The sequence below is a fragment of the Bos javanicus genome, chromosome 27 (genome assembly GCF_032452875.1).
Source record: "Bos javanicus breed banteng chromosome 27, ARS-OSU_banteng_1.0, whole genome shotgun sequence".
Classification (NCBI taxonomy): Eukaryota; Metazoa; Chordata; class Mammalia; order Artiodactyla; family Bovidae; genus Bos; species Bos javanicus.
The window spans coordinates 16541327-16562164 of NC_083894.1; the positions used below are offsets into that span (position 1 = coordinate 16541327).

Here is a 20838-nt window from a genome sequence, read left to right on the forward strand (position 1 = left end):
GGCGCGTTGGGTGAACTTAGCCTAAAGGAAGTCATATAACTTCTCTACATTTCAGTTCCCTCGTCTTGATAAGGGCATGATAACAGTTTCACGTTGTAAAACTGTATTCTTGTGTTTTTCCATTTTAAAATGTTTATTGAATGTCATTTATTTGCCAGGGAAGCAGCATTCAAGCAGGGAACCCTTTTCCCCAACATCATATAAAGTATCTAGTAAGCACATAGTAGGGGTTTCGCTGGTAGCTCAGCTGGTAAAGAATCCTCTCAAAATGCAGGAGACCTGGGTTCAATCCCTGGGTTGGGAAGATCCCCAGGAGGAGGGCATGGCAACCCACTCCAGTATTCTTGCCTGGAGAATTCACGGACAGAGGAGCCTGAAGGGCTACAGTCCAGTGGGGTCGCAAAGACTTGGACTTGACTGAGCGACTAAGCACAAGCAGGTAGGAGCTCATCAATAGTCCTTTTCTTTCCCTCCGTGGTTCTTTGCAATGACTCGGGTTTCTCCTCTATACAATTAGGATGAATTTAAAGGAGGTTTTAAATGATTTTAAATGATTTCAATACGAGAGGGAGAGAAGGGCACCATAAATCTGCAGACCCAGGGGCACCCAGAAGGTGCCGGATTTCGGAGGGGGGAGGAGGAAATCAAAGGACAATTGACCTGAAAGGCCAGTCCATCAGTGCGGAGGACAGACGTCTGATGCTTCACCGTTTCATCTACACAGGCTCGCTCCTTTTGTGTCAATAGTTGACATTAGAAATTGACCGCATATTACAAGTATTTTATGAGTAATATACATAAATTTGCCCAAGATGCTGCTGTGCAAGGCAACTTGGTTTGCTCTGCTCACCTTGGAGTTATCATAGGTAAAGAAACATTTTCCAATAGAAAAAAAAAAAAAAACCCACGGAATTTATATATAAAATTGATGGCATTAATCGAAATAGGTACTTTTGAAAACAAACAAAGTGAGGAGAGCAGAAAACTTTAAACAAAACTACACTGGGCTTCCCTACTGGTCCAGTGGTTAAGACTCCATGCTTCCACTGCAGTGGGCATGGGTTCCATCCCTGGTCAGGGAACTAACATCCCACAGGCAGAGCAGTGCAACCAAAAAATAAATAAATACAAATAAAGACCACTTCTGGACTTACACAGTCCAATACCACCAGCCACAAGTGGCTGAGTAAAGTCCAATCCCTTTGTGTCAGTAGCCACACTTCAAGTACTCAATATCCACTTGTGGCTGATGGCAGCTGTATTATTTAGGACCGATGAAAGAACATTTTTTATCATGGTAGGGTTTTGTTGGACAATGTTGTTACAGACTTTGCTATTGTTTTTGGAAGGCTACATCAAGCATTATAATTTTGATACATTCAACACTGACTCACTTCCAAAGCCTTAAAAAAAAAAAAAACCAACTATCACAGAAAGATTCACTCATGTCCCAGATTTTATCACGTTACCAACAGTATGCTAAGTGAAATCATAAAGGATTCAAATTTTAATGACTTAGGTGTGTTTGGTGATTAAGAAATATTAACATGGCTTAAATGGCCTTTTCATTGTCTCCAACTATTGCTGAGTAGGAAAACCAGGGGGAGTCACTCAGTTTAAAGTAGAAAAGAATTCTAAGACATTTTAAAAATAGTCCTAGGGTGACATAATTGTAGGAAGGCTGACTGATTTCTGTCATCCCACCCTCTCTGCTCCTTTTCAGTGCTTTCTCATCTACACCCTCTTCCCCCCTACACTTCCTAAAGGTGAGGCATATTTTATCCTTTGCATTCAAATACAGCTCTCCTTCAGGAGAGAGATGAAACGAAGCCATTGCACTCTCCAAGGGAGCCATTGAAACAGACAACTAGTCCAACGGATAAGAATCAGTAGTAGTTAACTAGGGGTATGTCTGTGTTCGTTTTCCTGGTCCCTTCCAAGTCCATTATAACAAGGGCTTTCTTAAAGCTAAACCTTAGTCGTAAAATTGTATTCTAATGGTGAAATTCCAGATGGCAGTGCCAATATTCCAGGTGCCGGGGGATATTTGGGAGTGTTACACTAGATGGCTAACTACTAAAAACAAACAAAAACATTTACCTTCATGTCAGGCGTAAATAGTATAGTAGAAAAGGCTTGTTTGGACCTTCTGTCCCTACAGATATGAGATCAACCTCCCCATGTGGTTTGGGAACAGATTCTGCTGGATATGTACCATCCAAAGCTTGTGACGCTTTCCCAGCTCAGTGACTGAAAGATTCCAAGTCTACCTTTTTGAACAGTAAGCAATGAATCATGCAGAAACTGTTGAAATACTTTCTCAATAGAGGCAGTAAAAAGAACATTAGATCCAAGGTCAATAAATCTGGTTTGAGTCTTGTCTTTGCCACATGAAATCTAATGTACTTTTCATTACTGAATTTTGGGAGTCTTGCTTTACTTCATAAACATGCATTTCTAAAGCGATCTTAAAAAAAAAAAAAAAAAAAACACCAAAAACAAAAACCCACCTCGTCTGTTGTGAGAGACACAGTAAAGAATGAAGATAACTACAATATCATTATTTTCAAATTTACCCACTGTTTCTCCCCCTACCACTCCCTCTCTGCTACGAGGCTTTATATAACCAATAGTAATAAGTAACATTGACTTAATGCCAATTATAGCCTGAACTCCGTTCCAGCTTGTACATATGTATCATTTCATGTAGTTCTTACAAAATTCTGTAGGATATTAGCAATTAATAACCTACCTCCTCATTCCAGATGAAATAGTGAGGTTGAGGTAGATTGGATAACTCATGCTGGGTCATGTTTTGGACTGAAACTCAAGGCTGACTGTCTTCATAGCTAACACACTTGTCAACATAACACCCCCAGCTCCTTACACCCTACTCCTCGTTTGCGCTTTATGAACCAAGGACTTTGTCAGCAATGTTGTTTAAGAAGCAGCCTAAGAGGAGAACAAAAAACTCACATGATGATTGAAGAAAGATGTTCCTTTGTACCAGCTGTACCAAATACAGACCAAAATATTGTTTAAAAGAGGGTCCTTTAATCACTGAGCGAGCGTACCACTGATTTGGTCTCATAATAGATATGTAATACATCCATTATTTGTTTGGCTTAACCTATTTGCCTAGGTAGATATGCCAATTCTGGATCGCATTTCTTTGCAACTTGAAATCATTGTCAGACTTTAACTTATTTGGTCTGAGCAGCAAAAAAATATATACTAATAATTCTCACTAAATTCTGACAAGGATTATCTCATAGGATTTTCATGATCAGCACTTCAATTTATATTCTGCCTTTCGTTTTCCTGGTCTGGAACCACTAGGGTTTTTTCCTCCAATTCTCCTTTCCATCTTTAATTTATGCTTTTCCATATCTATACTTTTTTTTTTTTTTTTACTACCAAGATCCTTTTTCTGGTAGTATATTTTGGTGATAAAAACTAACCTGATATAGAGTCTAAGAGGTTCCTATTTGGGAAACAAGAATTGTGATGGTTCACCAACATCCTTTCTCTAACAGATGATCTATTTAAGCCCATTGTGGTGGTTCTGTACTCTTTGTCATGAGCAATAGACCAATTGTAGCCAATGAGATATCCGGAAGCATCCAGGATGTTTACTGGAGGCCACTGGGGGAAAAAATTCCTCCCTCCTAAGAGAGAGCCTCAAGACACATCATGTGTCCTGTGGATGTTGTCAGATCAGGATGTCATGCCTGGGACTGCTGCTATCGTATCACTTGCTGAGGATGAAGCCTAAACTATCTCCAAAGGCCACCCCAACTCAACACTTCTTTGTGTGAGAGAGCATACATTTTCATTTTACTTAAGGTGGATTGTGTCAGGATTTGGCTTACTTTTACCTGACATCATCTCCCGCAGCTAGCCTTTAAATGCCATATTGAAAGAAAAGATAAGTGGATGGACCTCCTTAACTCATAGGTCAGTAGGAATTGAGACTGACTCTAATGACAAATGGAAGGACCGTTGGAGTCCTTAATGATGAAAAAAGTTTTTAGAAGCAGCATGATTCAGTCTTGCAAACTGCCTATTTTTCTACCATAATAAGACAAAAAATTGAAAGTTTATTTGTTCAACTAAAAGATTTTTCTTTATTCCTACTGCTCTTTCCTCTCAAGTATCCAAAAATATTTCTAGCATATTTTCCAGTATCTTTGTTATCCAGAAATAATTTCTTAGAATCGACAGTGAATGTTAACCAAACTTTGATTTCAAATAATTATCAAAGGATAAAGCAGTCAGCTGGAATACCCACAGCCAGTAAATCCATGACATTTGGAATTTGAATCTACTTGTAGCCCTGACTGCCAATATTGAATGCCAAGCCAAAAAGTGAAATCAGTTGAAATTCACCATAGCCCACTTTTTCTACACTTTGCCCTTGAGTTGAAATAGAGTTATTAAAAAAAAAAAAATTAAGATGTGCTATGGTTGGAGGTAAACCATAGCACATCTATGTGTATGCTGTGTAAACTAAGTCAGCTTTTTTTGTTTTGTATATTTCGGAAGGAAGGCAGTTTGCCTCTGGCCCTTCCCTGAGCAATAATTTGTAGAAAGTCTCTTCTGTGTGGTTAGGTGTGGGAGAGGAATCTTCCTCTTACTTCTTCCTCTCCACTTGCTGTCTCCAGAGGCACTAAAAAAAAGTTTTCATGACACTTGTTTGACACTAAGACGGACTTTAATCAGGACCATTATGATGGGTGTGGGGTCAACAGAGATGGCATTTTTGCAACAGGAAAGAGAAACAACTTCGAATGCAGTAAGGAAAACTGGGAATTTTTATTCAAGGAGCAAGGTGGGGGTCAGTGGATGGAAAATTACTAACAGGAGACTATCAGGGGCAAAGAGGGATTCTGGATAAACCAACATGACAGGCTTTTTGCTGAAGGCAGGCCAAGGTGATCAGATATTACATGGGAGTTGGGGAGTGGTAAAAGAAAGGGTTTCCCAAGTGGCGCTAGTGGTAAAGAAGCCCCCTGCCAACGCAGAAGACATAAGAGATACTGGTTCGATTCCTGGGTCAGGAATGATCCCCTGGAGGAGGGCATGGCAACCCACTCCAGTATTCTTGTCTGGAGAATTCCCATGGACAGAGGAGCATGGTAGGCTACAGTCCATGGGGTTGCAAAGAGTAGAACATGACTGAAGTGACTCAGCACGGAGCTTGGTGAGAGAAAAGGAAATCTGTCAGATAGCGAGGGTGGGGCATTCTGGCTAAACCAACTTCACAGGCCTGTTGCTACAATTGGGCCATGCAGGACCGACAAAGATGGACATCAAGGTCAAGGTCAAGGGGCTAAGAGGAGCCAATCTAGAGTTTGGTCAGGACAGAGTGCTTGTCAGGAGCAGGCTCCTTCTGTTCTTTCTACTCTCCAGTTATTTTCTTTTTTTTTTTTTTTCCTGAGAAAGCAAAGAAGAGGAGCAATTGTTACTAAGACCCCCTGAATCCCAGCTGTAGTATTTGCAGGTTGATGATATTAGTCTGTGTCACTGGTTTATTAAAAAAAAAAAAGTCAAATTGTTTAAGGAAGTTGAAGTAACACCTTGATGTGTGAAGCCAGAGTACTGTGGAAGAAAGGAGTAAAAAGTCAGAGGTTGTGTGTGTGTGTGTGTGCACGCTCAGTCATGTCCAACTCTGCAACGCCATGGACTGCAGTCCGCCAGGCTCCTCTGTCCATGCGATTCTTCAGGTAAGAATACCTGAGTGGGATGCCATCTCCTACTCCGGGGGAGTTTCCTAACCCAGGAAACTCCTGCATCCCCTGCATTGGCAGGCGGGTTCTTTACCATCGCACCACCTGGGAATTCTTTTAGATGCGTGTTCTTCTCTAATGTTCTCTCAGGTTTATCAGCTGTGTGAGTTTGACACGTTCCTGGGTGTCTTAAAGAGCAACATGATTGGCTGAAGTCTAAGATGGGCTGGATGATCTCCAGCTTCTCACAGTCACTCCTGTGTGTGATCTCCTCCCATATCTTGCCAACCAGGGTCTGTGTAACAGTAGGATAAGCCAGAAGTGATGGTGTGTCACTTCAGAGATCAGGTTATAAAAGACAATGCTCTCCCTTCCTTCCCTCCCCTGCCCCCTCCGTCTCTCTCTTCCAAAGTATTTACTCTGGAGCAAGTCGAAAGGCCACAGGAAAAAGGAACTGAAAGCTTCTTCCAACAGCCACCTGGCCCCAGCTTCAGCACGTATCTGATTGCGGCCTCATGAGGGACCCTGAGCCAGATTACTCAGCCAAGCTGCTCCCAGATTACTGACCTCAGAAACTCCACAAGGTAATAAATGTTTATTTTCAGTTGCTAAGTTTGAGGGGAATGTGTTACTCAACAGTAGATAAAGACACTTTGAATAATGCCTTTCTACCAATCATAGAGTGAGCACCCAGTCAAAGCATGGACCGGAAAGCACTTAGTAAACTTTAAAGTACGACATGAATTTAGATGTGAATGTGAATAGAGTGGAAGAAAGCATCTAGAAAAGCACTCTCCAGAGGAACTGTCTGTGAAGATGGAAATGTTCTGTCTTTGTTGTCTTGAATTGGTGCTATGGAGCGCTGAACAAATGGCTAGTGCAAAATGCGGAGCTGAACGTTTTATTTTAATTCATGTAAATGGAAATAGTCATAGGTGGCTAATGGTACTGTTTTGGCCAGAACAGGTGTGGACAGGTTTCTAAACCCACAAATGACTATTCCAAAACAGTCAGAACACAGTACAGGAAAATCCAGGTCAGGTTTTCTTCTCCAACGATGACTTTTCTAAAGGAGGACTTGTGTTTTTCATGAGATCTGGAGATTACGAATTGACTTCAGTTAAGCAATTATTTCCTTCCTTGTGTAGAAAAAGGGCAGTGGTAAAATGAATGCATTTAGTGAAACTGGGTTTTCTGAGAGCTCAGGTAGCTTTACTTTTGTGTGTACATGTGAAATTTATTAGACATGAAATTATGGATTCAATGGACTGTCCCACACAGTTGACTAATTTTCATGATTGATGGAAGAGCCATGCAGGGAACCACCTGTGCCCACAGTTACCCAGAATGTACAGGGCACTGCTGATTCATCCACCTGGCGGCTGAGTGAGGGTTAATAACCTGGGTGTTTCTTGGCACCAATTTATTCAGTGATGTCATTTGGTAAATATGTAACCCCAAGTTCAAAGTAGCTACTCTAAGTTACTTGCAATGATAGTTAAACCTGGCTAAAGATAGACTTCAGTGTGTATAAAATTGTATCAGTTAAGGTTTGCAGGATGTCATGTAGATTATGCTGTTAGTTGAGTAGGAATGTTGAACTGGATTTTCTTATTCTTTCTAAATGATACAGGACTGTCACTTAAATATTGGTGCTATTGTAAGTGCCTATATCACATCAGATTATGTCTTTCATCCTCGAGCTTGTCGTTACTTTAGCCTAAGATAACTATTGTGGCTCTAGACATGGATCAAGACAGGATGAGGGGGAATTGGTTATCCATTATTCATGAAAAAAAATAAAATTGGATCCTCATCTCATATACTGTGAACAGAATTTTTCTCTTGATGAATGAAAGATGTAAAACTATAAGAACAATGGTCAAGATATTTAGAATAAGATATAAGAAAATTTATTTGCGGCCACGGAAGAGTTTACTACATAAAACATAAAATGTTCTAACCATAAAAGAAAAGATAGCAAATTCAATTACATAAAAACTAAGAACCTCTGTTTATCAAGACATCATACTAAAAAGTAAAAATGTAAGTCACAGATTGAGAGAATACTTGTTTAGCAAATAGACATAAAATGGATATCTTTAAAGAAGTTTTACAAATCAATAAGAAAAAGGCTTAATAGGAAAATAATAAAGATTCAATAGATAATCGGGAGGAAAAAACATGAACCTGTGTTTTACAAAGTGTGAATGGTAATTATTTTTGTCGTGAGTTAAATTGTGCCTCAACTACATGCCCTGATCCTTAAATGTCCATGTCCTAATTCTTAAAACCTGTGAATCTGACATTTTTGGAAAAAAAGGTTTTTGCAGAAATAACTAAGAATCTCATGATAAGATCATCCTAAATTATTCAGGCCGCTCAGTGGTAAACAATCCTCCTGATAACGCAGGAGACACAGGTTTGATCCCTAAGTCAGGAAGATCTTCTGAAGAAAGAAATGGCAACCTGCTCCAGTATTCTTGCCTGGAAAATCCCATGGACGGAGGGGCCTGGCAGGCTATAGTCCATGGGGTCGCAAAGAGTCAGACACGACTTAGCAACTAAACAACAAATTATCCAGGTAGGTCCTAAATCCAACGACGAGCATCTTTATGAGAGTCATTCAGGTGAGAGACACATGGATCTAAAAGGCCACATGAAGGCAAAGAAAGAGATTTGACTGGAGTTATTCAGCCACAAGCCAAGGAAGGCCTGACACTACCAGAAACAGGAAGATGCGAGAAGGATTCTTCCTGAGAGCTTTCAGAAGGAGCGCAACTCTGCCTGTGCTTTGATGTTGGTCTTCTGGCTCCCAGAACTGGGAGGGAAAACATTTCTGTTGTTTCAAGTCACCCAGTGTATGGAAATTTGTTACAGCAGCCCTAAGAACCTGATATGATACATAAGAAGAGATACTTTCACTAGTGATTAGTGAAACAGAAGTTAAAACCTCATGTAATACCCTGTACACAAACTATACTGGCAAAAATTAAGGTGACCGATCATATCAGAGGTGGTAAAGATGTGGCTTAATGAGAACTCTTATGCCATACTGGTAGGGTTGTAAATTGGTGCAGTTACTTTGGAAAACAAGTGCATAATGCCCTGTGAAAATGAATCTGTATGTATTCTATAATCCAGCAATGCTATGACTAGGTTCAGTACACTCAAGAGGGACCCTGAAACGTGTAGGAGACATCTACAAGAAAACTCACTGCCACTTTGTTCATAAAAACAAAAACTAGAAAAGACACAAATGTCTAGCAACAGGGAAATGAATAATTTGAAGCATCTTCACATTATAAATTTACACAGGGAAAATGAATATACAACTTCTACATGTAACAATATAAACAATTTTTAGAAATATAATATGGAATAAGGAATAGAAGCTGCAAAATTTGCTCAGAATCCAACAAAATTAAACAGTATGCTGCTTATGGAAGTCTACATAAGATATAGCATATGCATTTTTTTTTAAAAAAAGATGGTGTTTACTTGGGGGCAGAGGAGACCGGTGATGGGAAAGGAGGTATATGCTGGTCCAGGAATACTCTGGTCCTGAGATGTGGAATGGATCCCTAATTGTATGGATGGATGGATGGATGGATCCAAATTGTATCCATTTTGCGCATATTAACTAAGAAGGTTACATAAGTTTTTTTAACAAGATTATTATTAAAAATATTTAGTATCAAAACAAAAAGTAAAGAAGAATGCTATAATAACAAGGGCTACACAGAGATCATCTATAATCATCTATAATCATCTATAATCTAAAGCCAGTGTGTCTGCTGAGTGTCCTTTCGACAGGTACCAGAAGAGATGGAAGAATGGCTGTAACCTCCCATGTTAGTCACTCAGTCGTGTCTGACTCTTTGCGACCCCATGGTCTGTAGCCCTCTATCCATGGGATTCTCCAGGCAAGAATACTGGAGTGGGTTGCCATTCCCTTCTCTAGGGGATCTTCCCTACCCAGGGATCAAACCCATGTCTCCCACATTGCAGGCAGATTCTTTACCATCTGAGCCACCAGGGAAGCCCACAACTTCACATATAGAAATTTAAAGAGATAAAATAACCCCCTGCATATATGTTGAAGTGAGAATAGTTGTTACAGCAGGTAGAAGAAAAATGGGCCATTGATCAGAGGAAAGGAGATAAGACTACTCAGATAAAATTTGTATACATCAGTAAACCTTTCCCAGATACTTTACTTTCTCAGGTGAAGTCCTGAGTCATGCTTTGGGTAAGGACGACAGAGAGCTAAAGAGGGCAATGCCTCCAGATACTCTGAGAGAAAAGAAATAAACGTGTCAGAACGTACAGTTAGGATACCTCCTTGGGCATTGTGGCTAGCGTGCATATGGAGGTAACCTCACAACCTGCGTTGTGTCAGCTGTTCTAAATGACTGTGTGTGAAGGTGGGCCGAGTTCAATCTTGTACATGGATGCTTAGGTCTTCATTGCAAAACCCTAGGGCCTAACAAGGTTTTCACTTCTTGGCTGTCAGGACTTATCCTATCTGAAGCATGCCATCTGTTTCCAGTTGAGACCCTAACTGATACAAGCAGGCCTATTAATTATCTCTCTCAAACCAGCTGTTGGCAATCCTAGGCGTGGTTTCCTGGCAGCTATTACCCTACACTATTTGCCTCGATTCCATGTAAACAAAGATGTCAGTATAGAGCTGTGATTCTCAAAGTGCTGTCTCAGACCAGCCTCACCAGCATTACCTGGGAACTTGCTAGAAATGCAAAGACTGCCCCGCCCAAGGCCTGCTGCTGCTAAGTCACTTCAGTCGTGTCTGACTCTGTGCGACCCAACTCAGTCCGAAACTCTGGAGGTGGGCGCAATAACCCGCTTCATGCAGCCCTGCAGGGACTGCCCTCGTGGCGCAGCGGATAAGAATCTGCCTGTCGATGCAGGGGACATGGGTCTGATCCCTGGTCTGGGAAGATTCCTCATACCTGGAGCAAGTAAGCCTGTGTGCCACAGCTACTGAAGCCTGCATGCTCTGGGGTTCACAGGCTACAACTAGTGAGCTTCTGAAGCCTGTGCACCCTAGATCCTGTGCTCCCCAGCAAGAGAAGCCACCACAACGAGGAGCCCGTGAACCACAATGAGAGAGTAGCCCCAGCTCTTTGCAACTAGAGAAAGTCCGAGTTCAGCAATGAAGATCCAGAGCAGCCAAAAATAAATAAATAAAGCAGTGTGTACATGTTTAAAAAAAAAAAAAAACAGCAAAAATTAAGAAAAAGAAGAAGCCTTGTAGGTGATTCTATATGTGTTACACTGTGAGACCCATTAGCATGAGGAATTCGCAGTGGACACTGAAGCATCTCAAAGACAATATTTTATGTTCAAAAGAAAAATTGTAGCTCCTTACCATGTATAGCATGATGCTTTGAGATGCGTATACATAGTAAAATGATTACTACAGTCAAGCTAATTAACATCTCCATATCCTCACAGAATGATTATCTTTTGTCTGGTAAGAGCCCATCCGAGGATCTAAGTGAAGTTGCTCAGTCATGTCTGACTCTTTGCAACCCCATGGACTATAGCCTACCAGGCTCTTCCATCCATGGAATTTTCCAGGCAAGAGTACTGGAGTAGGTTGCCATTTTCTTCTCCAGATCCTAGGATATAGGCTCTTAGCAAATTTTTAGTCTACAGTACAGAACTATTCACTGTAGACGCCACGGTGTATATAAGTTCTTGAGAACTTCATCCTATGTAACTGAAACTCGGACCTTTATCTCATGTGATGAATAGCTCCCCATTCCTCCCACCTCCCCACTCCTGAAAACCATCATTCTATCCATACTCTCTGGTTCTGTAACTTTGACTTGTCTAGCTTCCATGTATAAGTGAGATCATGCAGTATTTTTCTTTGTCAGACTTATTTTGCTTAGCATAATGTCCTCTGGGTCCATCTATTTGTAACAAATGCCAGGATTTCCTTTTAAAGGCTGAGTTCAGTTCAGTTCAGTACCTTGGTCATGTCTAACTCTTTGTGACCCCATGGACTGCAGCACACCAGGCTTCCCTGTCCATCGCCAACTCCTGGAGTTTACCCAAACTCATGTCCATTGAGTCAGTGATGCTATCCAACCATCTCATCCTCTGTTGTCTCCTTCTCCTCCTGCCCTCAATCTTTCCCAGCATCAGGGTCTTTTCAAATGAGTCAGTTCTTCTCATCAGGTGTCCAAAGTATTGGAGTTTCAGCTTCGGCATCAGTCCTTCCAATGAATATTCAGGACTGATGTCTTTTAGGCTGAGTGGTATTCCATTAAAGGTACCACAATTTCTTTATCCACTGATGTTGTTTTAGATCTTGATTATGGTGAATAATGCTGCAATGAACATGGGTAAGATAATGATTTCATTTCCTTTGAATGTATACACAGAAGAAGGATAACTGGATCTATTTTCAAGTTTTTGATGACCCTCCATGCTGTTTTCATAATGGCTGTACATTGCCACCAACAGTGTACAAGGATTCCCTTTTCTCCACGTCCTCACCAACACATGTCATCTTTTGTCTTTTTGACAGTAGCCCTCCTAACAAGTGTGAGGTTATATCCCATTGTAGTTTTGATTTGCATTTCCCTGATAATTAGTGGTGCCAAGCATTTTTTCATGTATCTGTTGGCCATTTGTATGCCTTCTTGGGGAAAAAATGTCAAGTCTTCTGTCCATTTTTTCCATTGGATTGTTATCTTGCTATTGAGTTGTATGAGTTCCTTGCGTAGTTTTGGATATTAACCCCTTATCAGATAGATGACTTGCAAATATCTTTTCCCATTCTGTAGGTTGTCTTTTCATTTTGTTTGTTATTGCCTTTGATGAGCAGAAGCTTTCTAGTTTGATACAGCCCTTGTTTATTTTCACTTTCATTGCCTATGATTTCAGTGTCATAGCCAAGAAAATCATTGCCAAGGTCGATGTCAAGGAGCTTTTCCCTGTGTTTTCCTCTAGGAGTTTTACCAAGCCATGTTTAAGACTCACTCCAAGTTGAGTTGATTTTTGTCTATAGTACAATGTAAGGGTTCAATTTAATTCTTTTGTATGTGGTTATTCAGTTTTCACAGCACCATTTTGACTTACTGTTTCTCTCAAGAGAGAGATTCTTTTTTGTCTATTGTGTATTCCTGGTGCTCTTGTCGAAAATTAGTTGACCCTATATGCTTAGGTTTATTTCTGGAATTCCTATTCTGTTCTGTTGGCCTATGTGGCTATTTTTATGGAATTCTCCCACACTGTAGAAGTGGAAGAACTTAGGAGGGAAGCTTTAAAAGTAGGGGAAAATTTTTCCTCTTGGTGAATTTAATGTGGGGCAAGTCTTAGGGGATCATTATATCATGATGTTAAGTGACTCAAGGCTATTTTAACAATGCCCTAAATAAATGACTTTATTGAAGATTAATGAACTGAGTGAATCTGTTGAAGAGATTTGTGCTGATTGGATCATCATCTAATTCTACAGCCCATACCCTTTCTAAATTTGGTAGTGAGAGAAAAAGCATATAAACAAAACAATTTCAGCATGTGATAAATTACTCTAGTCAGGGCAAAAGTAGACCAGGGTCTAGTAGCTGGAGTTTAAAAAAGAACTTGGTAGCTTACTAGGGATCTAGGGTTTACTATGTTAATTTTGTGAATTGTTGTTTTTCAGTCAATGATTGGTGTCTGATTCTTTGTGACCCCATAGACTGCAGCACCTTGGCTTCCCTGTCCTTCATTTTGTCCTGGAGTTTGCTCAGATTCATGTCCATCGAGTCAGTGATGCCATCCAACCATCTCGTCCTCTGTCATCCCCTTCTTCTCCCGCCCTCACTCTTTCCCAGCATCAGGGTCTTTTCCAATGAGTCAGCTCTTCACATCAGGTGGAACAGTTCTCTAAAGTTTTCTACATCTCAGATAAGGACTAAAAATGATTCTGTGAAAAACTACAGTTTTGTCATGACCTCATAAATTATTTATAGCATTATATTCAATATTGTTACCAGCACCACCTGGTCAGCGCCCAGGACTTAAGGTCTTTTTAGGCTTCAGTATTTAATGTTTGCTACACAGACCATAGTACCTAGCAGAAGCTCATTGCTTAATCTTCAGTTTAATAAAAAATTGCTGTTTCTTCACTTTTAACATTTTTTGAATTTTTGGGGGGCGGACACCCTCCTTTATCAAGTCTCTTAATGACTCTGAGGTAAACTGCATTTTGATTAGTCAGCCATTAAATGTGTTTACATGTGTTTCATTTGCCGCTGACTCCCTGCTGTCAGATTTGCCTGGATGTGAAACTAAAGGTTATAAATAAATTGAATACTTTGACTACATAAGCCTAAATAACTGGTTTACCTCTCTTTATTGTTTTAGTTTTTCTCTTTTGAACTTGTACGTTGGTCATTTCTAGTTGTCTTAGGGAGGCAACAGGAAGATAGGTCTCTAAATTTTGCCTGATATATAGAATAGATAGTTACAGACCCATTTCCCTAGAAATGTTCTAGTTCTGAGATGTCCTGCTGAAGTGTGTGCATGCTTACTTTCTCAGTCGTGTCTGACTCTGCGAACCCATGGACTACAGCCCTGCAAGTTCCTCTGTCCATGGGATTCTCCAAACAAGAATACTGCTATGGGTTGCCATTCCCTTCTCCAGGGGATCTTCCTGACCCAGGGACTGTGCCTGGGTCTCCTGCATTGCACATAGATTCTCCATCATCTGAGCCACCAAGGAAACCCATATTATCTTGGCATGCAGCTCTAATTCATTTGTGGATGAGATTCCATAGTCAAATGTGGAAAGCCTATTTGAAATACCCACTTTAAAACATGGTGAATGTTTTTATGCATTCTATGAAATTACCTGTCAATTGACTTTATTTTAGGCTCAGATCTGCCTCTTGCTTGACTAGTTTATATTGCACTTTGCATGTGCAAAGACTTCTTTTTCAATGCATCTACCCAGTATTCATGTGTTGAAGGTTTATGGAAAGATGGTTTTGCTGAAGTATACAAGTGATGCAATGAAAAGCTCATGGCATTTGCAGCCAGACAGACCTAGATTAGGCTGCTATTTGTGGTGAGGGACAAATTACTTAAGAGCTCAGAGCCTTAGTTTTCTTATCTAAAAATGTATATAATAATATTTCCTCAATAGGTTGTTGAAATAACACGTATTAGTATCTAACAAAGTCTGATACATAGCATAGGTTTCAGCTTTCTCCCTTTTAAAAAAGTTATCTATTAACTGATATAAAGCATATTCAAATTCTATTTATTTGAGCAATAATCTTAAAGTCTACTTTATATCTATAAAAGGCATAGATTAGAAAATTTTTATATAGGAAATTTGATCTCCTAGAACAATATAACTCTTCAAATCAAACTCTATTAATAATAAGCTTTCTTCCAAAGATTTGGATCTTTAAACTATCTTTAGCCCTATTATCGGTATTTCAGATAGGGCCATTTGGATGCAAATCAGCCAGAAAATGAACTCCAGTAGAAGTATTTATTTAGAGACCAATGCTGTAGTTCTCTGATCCAGAGAACTTCCTCACAAAATGGGATCACACAGAGGTCAGTGGTAATAAAGCAAAACCATAAATCAAAGTAGAATCTTCCTATAAATCAGCAGCAATACACTCAGTTACTACATCAGTCAGGATTATTTATAAATATGTCAATAAATAGTGTAGTATCTCTTGGTTTCTCTTCATGTTCCACAGTTTATACAATTTGCAATAATTTATAATGTACCTTTGCAATGTAAAAGGATTCTATTGTTTAATGAATATCCAATTACCTACCTTACGGAGCACACGTGTCCTCCCTTTACTTATCTTAGAATGTTAATTACTGTAAGCCCTTACTTCTGTGCTGGTGGGTCTCAAACTTTATCAGGCATCAGAACCACTAAGAACTTACTGAAACACAGATTGCTGGGTTCCACCCTCAGTGTCAGATTCAGTAGATCTGGATTGAGGCCTGAGAATCTGCATTTCTAACAAGTCCCCAGGTGATGTGATGCTGCTCTAGCTGGAAGAGCAGGAAAGGAAATGCATGATGCTTAGAGACCCTACAGAGATTCCCCCGTCTGGTTTACTTCCTTTTTTCTCTTTGCTCTTTCATGCTTATAGTCTTAGAATAGAGCTGTAGCCAAACCATAGTCCCACTGATAGACAAACGTTTTGTGTTGTAAGCCTTTGAGGTTTGGGGGTTGTTTGTTATCCCATCAAAAGGTGGCTACTGTATCAGTCCACTTTAGCATTATTTGAATAGTAACACTTGGAAGTGATCTAAATATTTATTTAAAGAGATGAATAAATAAATCGTGGACTATTCAGGAAGTGGTATAAAATTTGGCAGTTAAACTGAGTGAATAAACGCCATCTTTGTTAATATATAAATCTTAAAACCAGTCATGAGGGTAAAAATATTTACATAGACTTTAGAAAATGCCAAATACTTCTCTGTATTATGGGCATATATGTAGTGAAATAGTTAAAATATGAATGAAATAACATATTCTAAATTCAGAAGAATATTTACATGTCAGAGGGGAGTGAAAAGGATGAGATTAGGGAGGAGTGAAGAACCTATAACTGTAAAGTTTTGTTTCTTCATAGAATGAGGACTAGATGTCAAGATCAGGCAAAGTTAGATGGTAGGGATGTACTGGTCTGTATACTCTCCTTTATGACTAGAGTTCTTCATAGCACAATAAAATATATCTTTTCAAGGAGGGAGCTTGCATTAGAAATGTGTTTTGCAACTCATGGGGTCTAGCAGCTGCAGGTGTGTGGCAGAGGAATGAGCCTGGAATTTTGAGATTCTCCCAGGTTATAAAAACAAAACAATAGAAATAAGCAGTTCAAACTATTTGTGAATCAGTCTTAAACCTGTCTTAAACATGGGCACAGATATCAAGCCACATAGTGGCAGTCAGCATGCTTACCAGCTATATCCTTTTTCTTGAATGCTGATTTATTTACTCGGTTGGAACATTTGATACTGATTTTAATTCATTAAAAATGCTGGGCTAGGCTTTCAGAGGTTACACATGAAGCCCAATTTCCTTTCTCTCCCTCACTCTCTCTTTTTTTTTTTTTTTGTTTACTGGAGACAAGAAAGGAGGATAATTGAATGGGTGTGATTGTTTCAAAACTTTACACACTTCCTTCGTTTCCCTTCAGGAGGAAAGCAAAAGGGTAGTGTTGCTTTAAAAACTCTACGGAGAGCAGCTGAATAATCTGGAGAGCTTTTGAAAAGCACAATTTTCCAGGCCCCATCTCACATCCTAGTGAATCTGAATTTTCCAAATACGAGACAGAGAATCTGTTTATTTATTCATTCATTCACTCATTCATTTATTTACAAGCTTTCTACACTCACTGTTACCTTCAGGGAACCAAAATCTCCCTAACTTCCACCAGCTGAGAATTTCTTTTCCGATTTACCACTCACTGCTGCATATCATTCATTTTTTTCTACCTTATAAAGCAGTAAGCAAGTGCTAAAAACAGAGCAAACCAATAAAGTAGGAACGTTATATATAAATCAATTTACACAAGTGTTATAAAATTACGTGGGTCTGTTAAAAGGAGAGCAACCCAATTATAGAGTTTACCCTACTGAGTCCCAGATGCTGAACCTCATTTAGAAGTTGGCATATGTAGAAGATTCCTTGTAGCTATGCTTAGAGTATCTTTGTTCCCTGGGTGTGTAAGCCTTCTTTTAAAAGTATCTTAACTCTTCCATTCAAGGTGTAGAGTATGGAAATATGCAGAGCTTGGGAGGACACTGACTTGGAAACTGGTGTCTTTCAAACTGAAATTGTTGTAATGATAACCTGTTAATAGGTTTTCTTGTGGGCCCGCCCGACTTGGCCTCCGTGGGCCGGGGAGCCGGGTTGACCAGCTGTGCCTGGCCATGAGGGATATCTGTGTTTCCTGTTTATTTTGTTTTGTTTTGTTTTGTTTTGGCTGAGTCGGGTTTTAGTTGCGACACCTAGCCTTAGTCGCTCTGTGGCATGTAGAATCTTAGTTCCTCAACCAGGGATTGAATCCGTGTCCCCTGCATTGCAAGACAGATTCTTTTTTTTTTCCAGGTTTACATACAATACAAACACTTTATTAACAGCAGATCATCCTGGTGGGCCAAGGCGTCAACCCAGACATCCAGCACCCAGTCACAAGTTCAGCGCAGCCTCCGAGCCTCTCGCTCTGACTCCAACAGGGTGAGCACGTCGCCCTCGCGCTCGGGGCCTTTCACGTTTCGGATGATGGAGCGGCTCGTGTCGTCCATGAATTCTACGCGCACCTGCGTGCACTGTCCCTGAGAACTGGTCCTGCCAACACCTTGGTGACCCTGGCATGCTTGATGGGCTGCACACGGCTCGTGTCCATGATGGCGGCGCGGCGGTGGTCGGGCGGAGAGCGCAAGACAGATTCTTAACCACTGAAACAACAGGGACGTCCCCATTTGTGTGTTAATTGAAAATTAAAGTTTTGCTGGCATTTATGAAAATATTAATATATTTTATGATTAAAACTTAAACGCTAACCTTTTATTGATGTGTATTTGTGTGTATGTATGTGTGTTTTGTGGAAGACAATTTTTCCACAGACCAGGGGTACCGGGGAGTGGAGGGATGGTTTGGGGATAATTCAAGTGCATTAAATGTATTGTGTATCTTATCTCTATTATTATTACATCAGCTCCAGCTCGGATCATCAGACATTAGATTCTGGAGGTTGGAGACCCCTGACTTAAAGGACAGGAAGCAACTGCAGCGAGCCCAGTGTGGGAGGGTGCTACAGTGACTGGCCTCCACCCCGAGGTGGTAATGAAGCTTAATGAGGCTTTTTAAAAATTTCTTTAATTGGAAAATAATTGCGTCACAGTGTTGTGTGTTGGAGAAGGCAATGGCACCCCACTCCAGTACTCTTGCCTGGAAAATCCCATGGACAGAGGAGCCTGGTGGGCTGCAGTCCATGGGGTTGCTAAGAGTCAGGCACGACTGAGCGACTTCCCTTTCACTTTTCACTTTCATGCATTGGAGAAGGAAATGGCAACCCACTCCAGTGTTCTTGCCTGGAGAATCCCAGGGACAGTGGAGCCTGGTGGGCTGCCGTCTATGGGGTTGCACAGTCGGACACGACTGAAGTGACTTAGCAGTAGCAGCAGCAGTTATGTGTTTCTGCTGTATAGCAGAGTGAATCAGCTATGTACATATATCCCCTTCCTCTTAAGCCTCCCCCAACTCGCATCCCCCTCACCATGAGACTCTCTTAACTGGTTTCTCTGTGGCTGTTTTTGTGCCAGTCTGGCCTTATTGCGTGGTCTTCAACAGTGCCAGCCAAAAATATGTGTGTGTGTGTGAAGTTGTTCAGTTGCGTCTAACTCTTTGTGACCCCATGGACTGTAGCTTGCCAGGCTCCTCTGTCCATGGGATTTTCCAGACAATAGTACTGGAGTGGATTGCCATTTCCTTCTTCAGCCAAAAATGATAACCAAGCAAACCCTGGGTGGCACATACCTGGGGCCACTGCACCAAGTCTGAAGTGCAGCCAACAGAGAGGCTGATTCTTTGGCCTTTTGTACCGGAAAGTAAGAAGGCTGCCAGATGTGGGTCTTGTCACGTAGACGCCAGTGCCCATTTGAGAGCACCTGTTGACCAAAATGGCACAGAGGTAAAAAACCCACCTGCCATTGCAAGAGATGTAGGGGACATTGATTTGACCCCTGGGTCAGGAAGATCCCCTGGAGGAGGAAACAGCAACCCACTCCAGTATTCTTGCCTGAAGAGTTCCATGGACAGAGGAGCCTGGAGGGCTACATTCCATGGGGTCTCAGAGCTGGACACAACCGAGCGACTGAGCATGCGCGCATGAACATTTCATGATAATTTCAGGAGCAAAAAGAATGAGTGCAATGGATAACAACACAACAAATATATAAAGAAAATTTTTTGGATTAATAGTGATGGTCTAAAGAATTCATTGTGGTTGCCAGAAGCAAGGGTGGATGCTGGGGCAATTTGGTAGAGTCAAAAGGGACAAACTTCCAGTTATAAGATAAATAAGGACTGGGGATGTCATTCCAGCATGGTGACTATAATTAATACTACTCTGTGGTATATTTGAAAGCTGCTTAGAGAGTGGATCCTAAAAGCTCTCATCACAAGGAAAAAAATTGGGGGGGGGCGTGCCACACGGCATGCAGAATCTTAGTTCTTCAGCTGGGGATCGAACCCGTGCCCCCCGCAGTAGAAGCACTGAGTCTTAACCACTGGACTGCCAGGAAAGTACCCCCAGTTTTTTTGTAACTATAAGAGGAAATGGATGTTAATGAAACTTACTGTGGTAATTATTTCACAGTATGTATAGGTCAAGTCATTATGCAGTACATTTTAAACGTTTATGGTGTTATATGTCACTTATAGCTCAGTAAAGGTAGAGATAAATAAAATGCAGAAGGAATGACAGAATTTGAGAATGCTTATTTTGCAACCTTTAATAAACTAGTGGGTCTAGGCAGGGATAAACAAAGGCTCTTAAAACCGTTAGATAAAAGGTTAAGGGGTAAACTTCATAAGGGACGGGGCAGTCTGATGATACCAGAACCCACTGATCAATCTTACCACTGAAAGTGAGCAGGCAACCAGACACGAAGTACCTGCTGTGAAATATCAGTGTCTCGAAAACTGAACCTGAATCTAATTAAGCATCTTGATCTACGAGTTGACAGGAAATGTGAGGGACAGAAGAGCATATGTAAACTGATACCTTGAGGATGCAATCTACCAAATTCAGAATAAGGGAAATCCCATAGCATAGAAAAAACAAGAGTGAGGCACAAAAACAGTAGATATTTAAAGAGGCTCTGAAAACATAGCAACAAAATACAGTCCTCAGGATCTTGTTTGGATTTTGATTCAACCAAAACAACTTTGAAATACATTTTATAGAAAATCTGGTAAAATCGAACATAAACGGGGTATTAGGCAATAGTAAAGACTTGCTGCTAATTTTGTCCAATATGATAGTGTCATTGTGATTACATCTTTTTTAAGTCTTCATCTTTTAAATATAGG

The 20838-nt window shown here is 40.5% G+C and overlaps 1 pseudogene; it reads right to left on the reverse strand.

The window, feature by feature from the left end:
• Positions 1 to 17851: 17851 nt before the first annotated feature.
• On the reverse strand, positions 17852 to 18163 carry LOC133239898 (small ribosomal subunit protein eS28-like; annotated as a pseudogene).
• Between the last annotated feature and the right edge of the window lie 2675 nt (positions 18164 to 20838).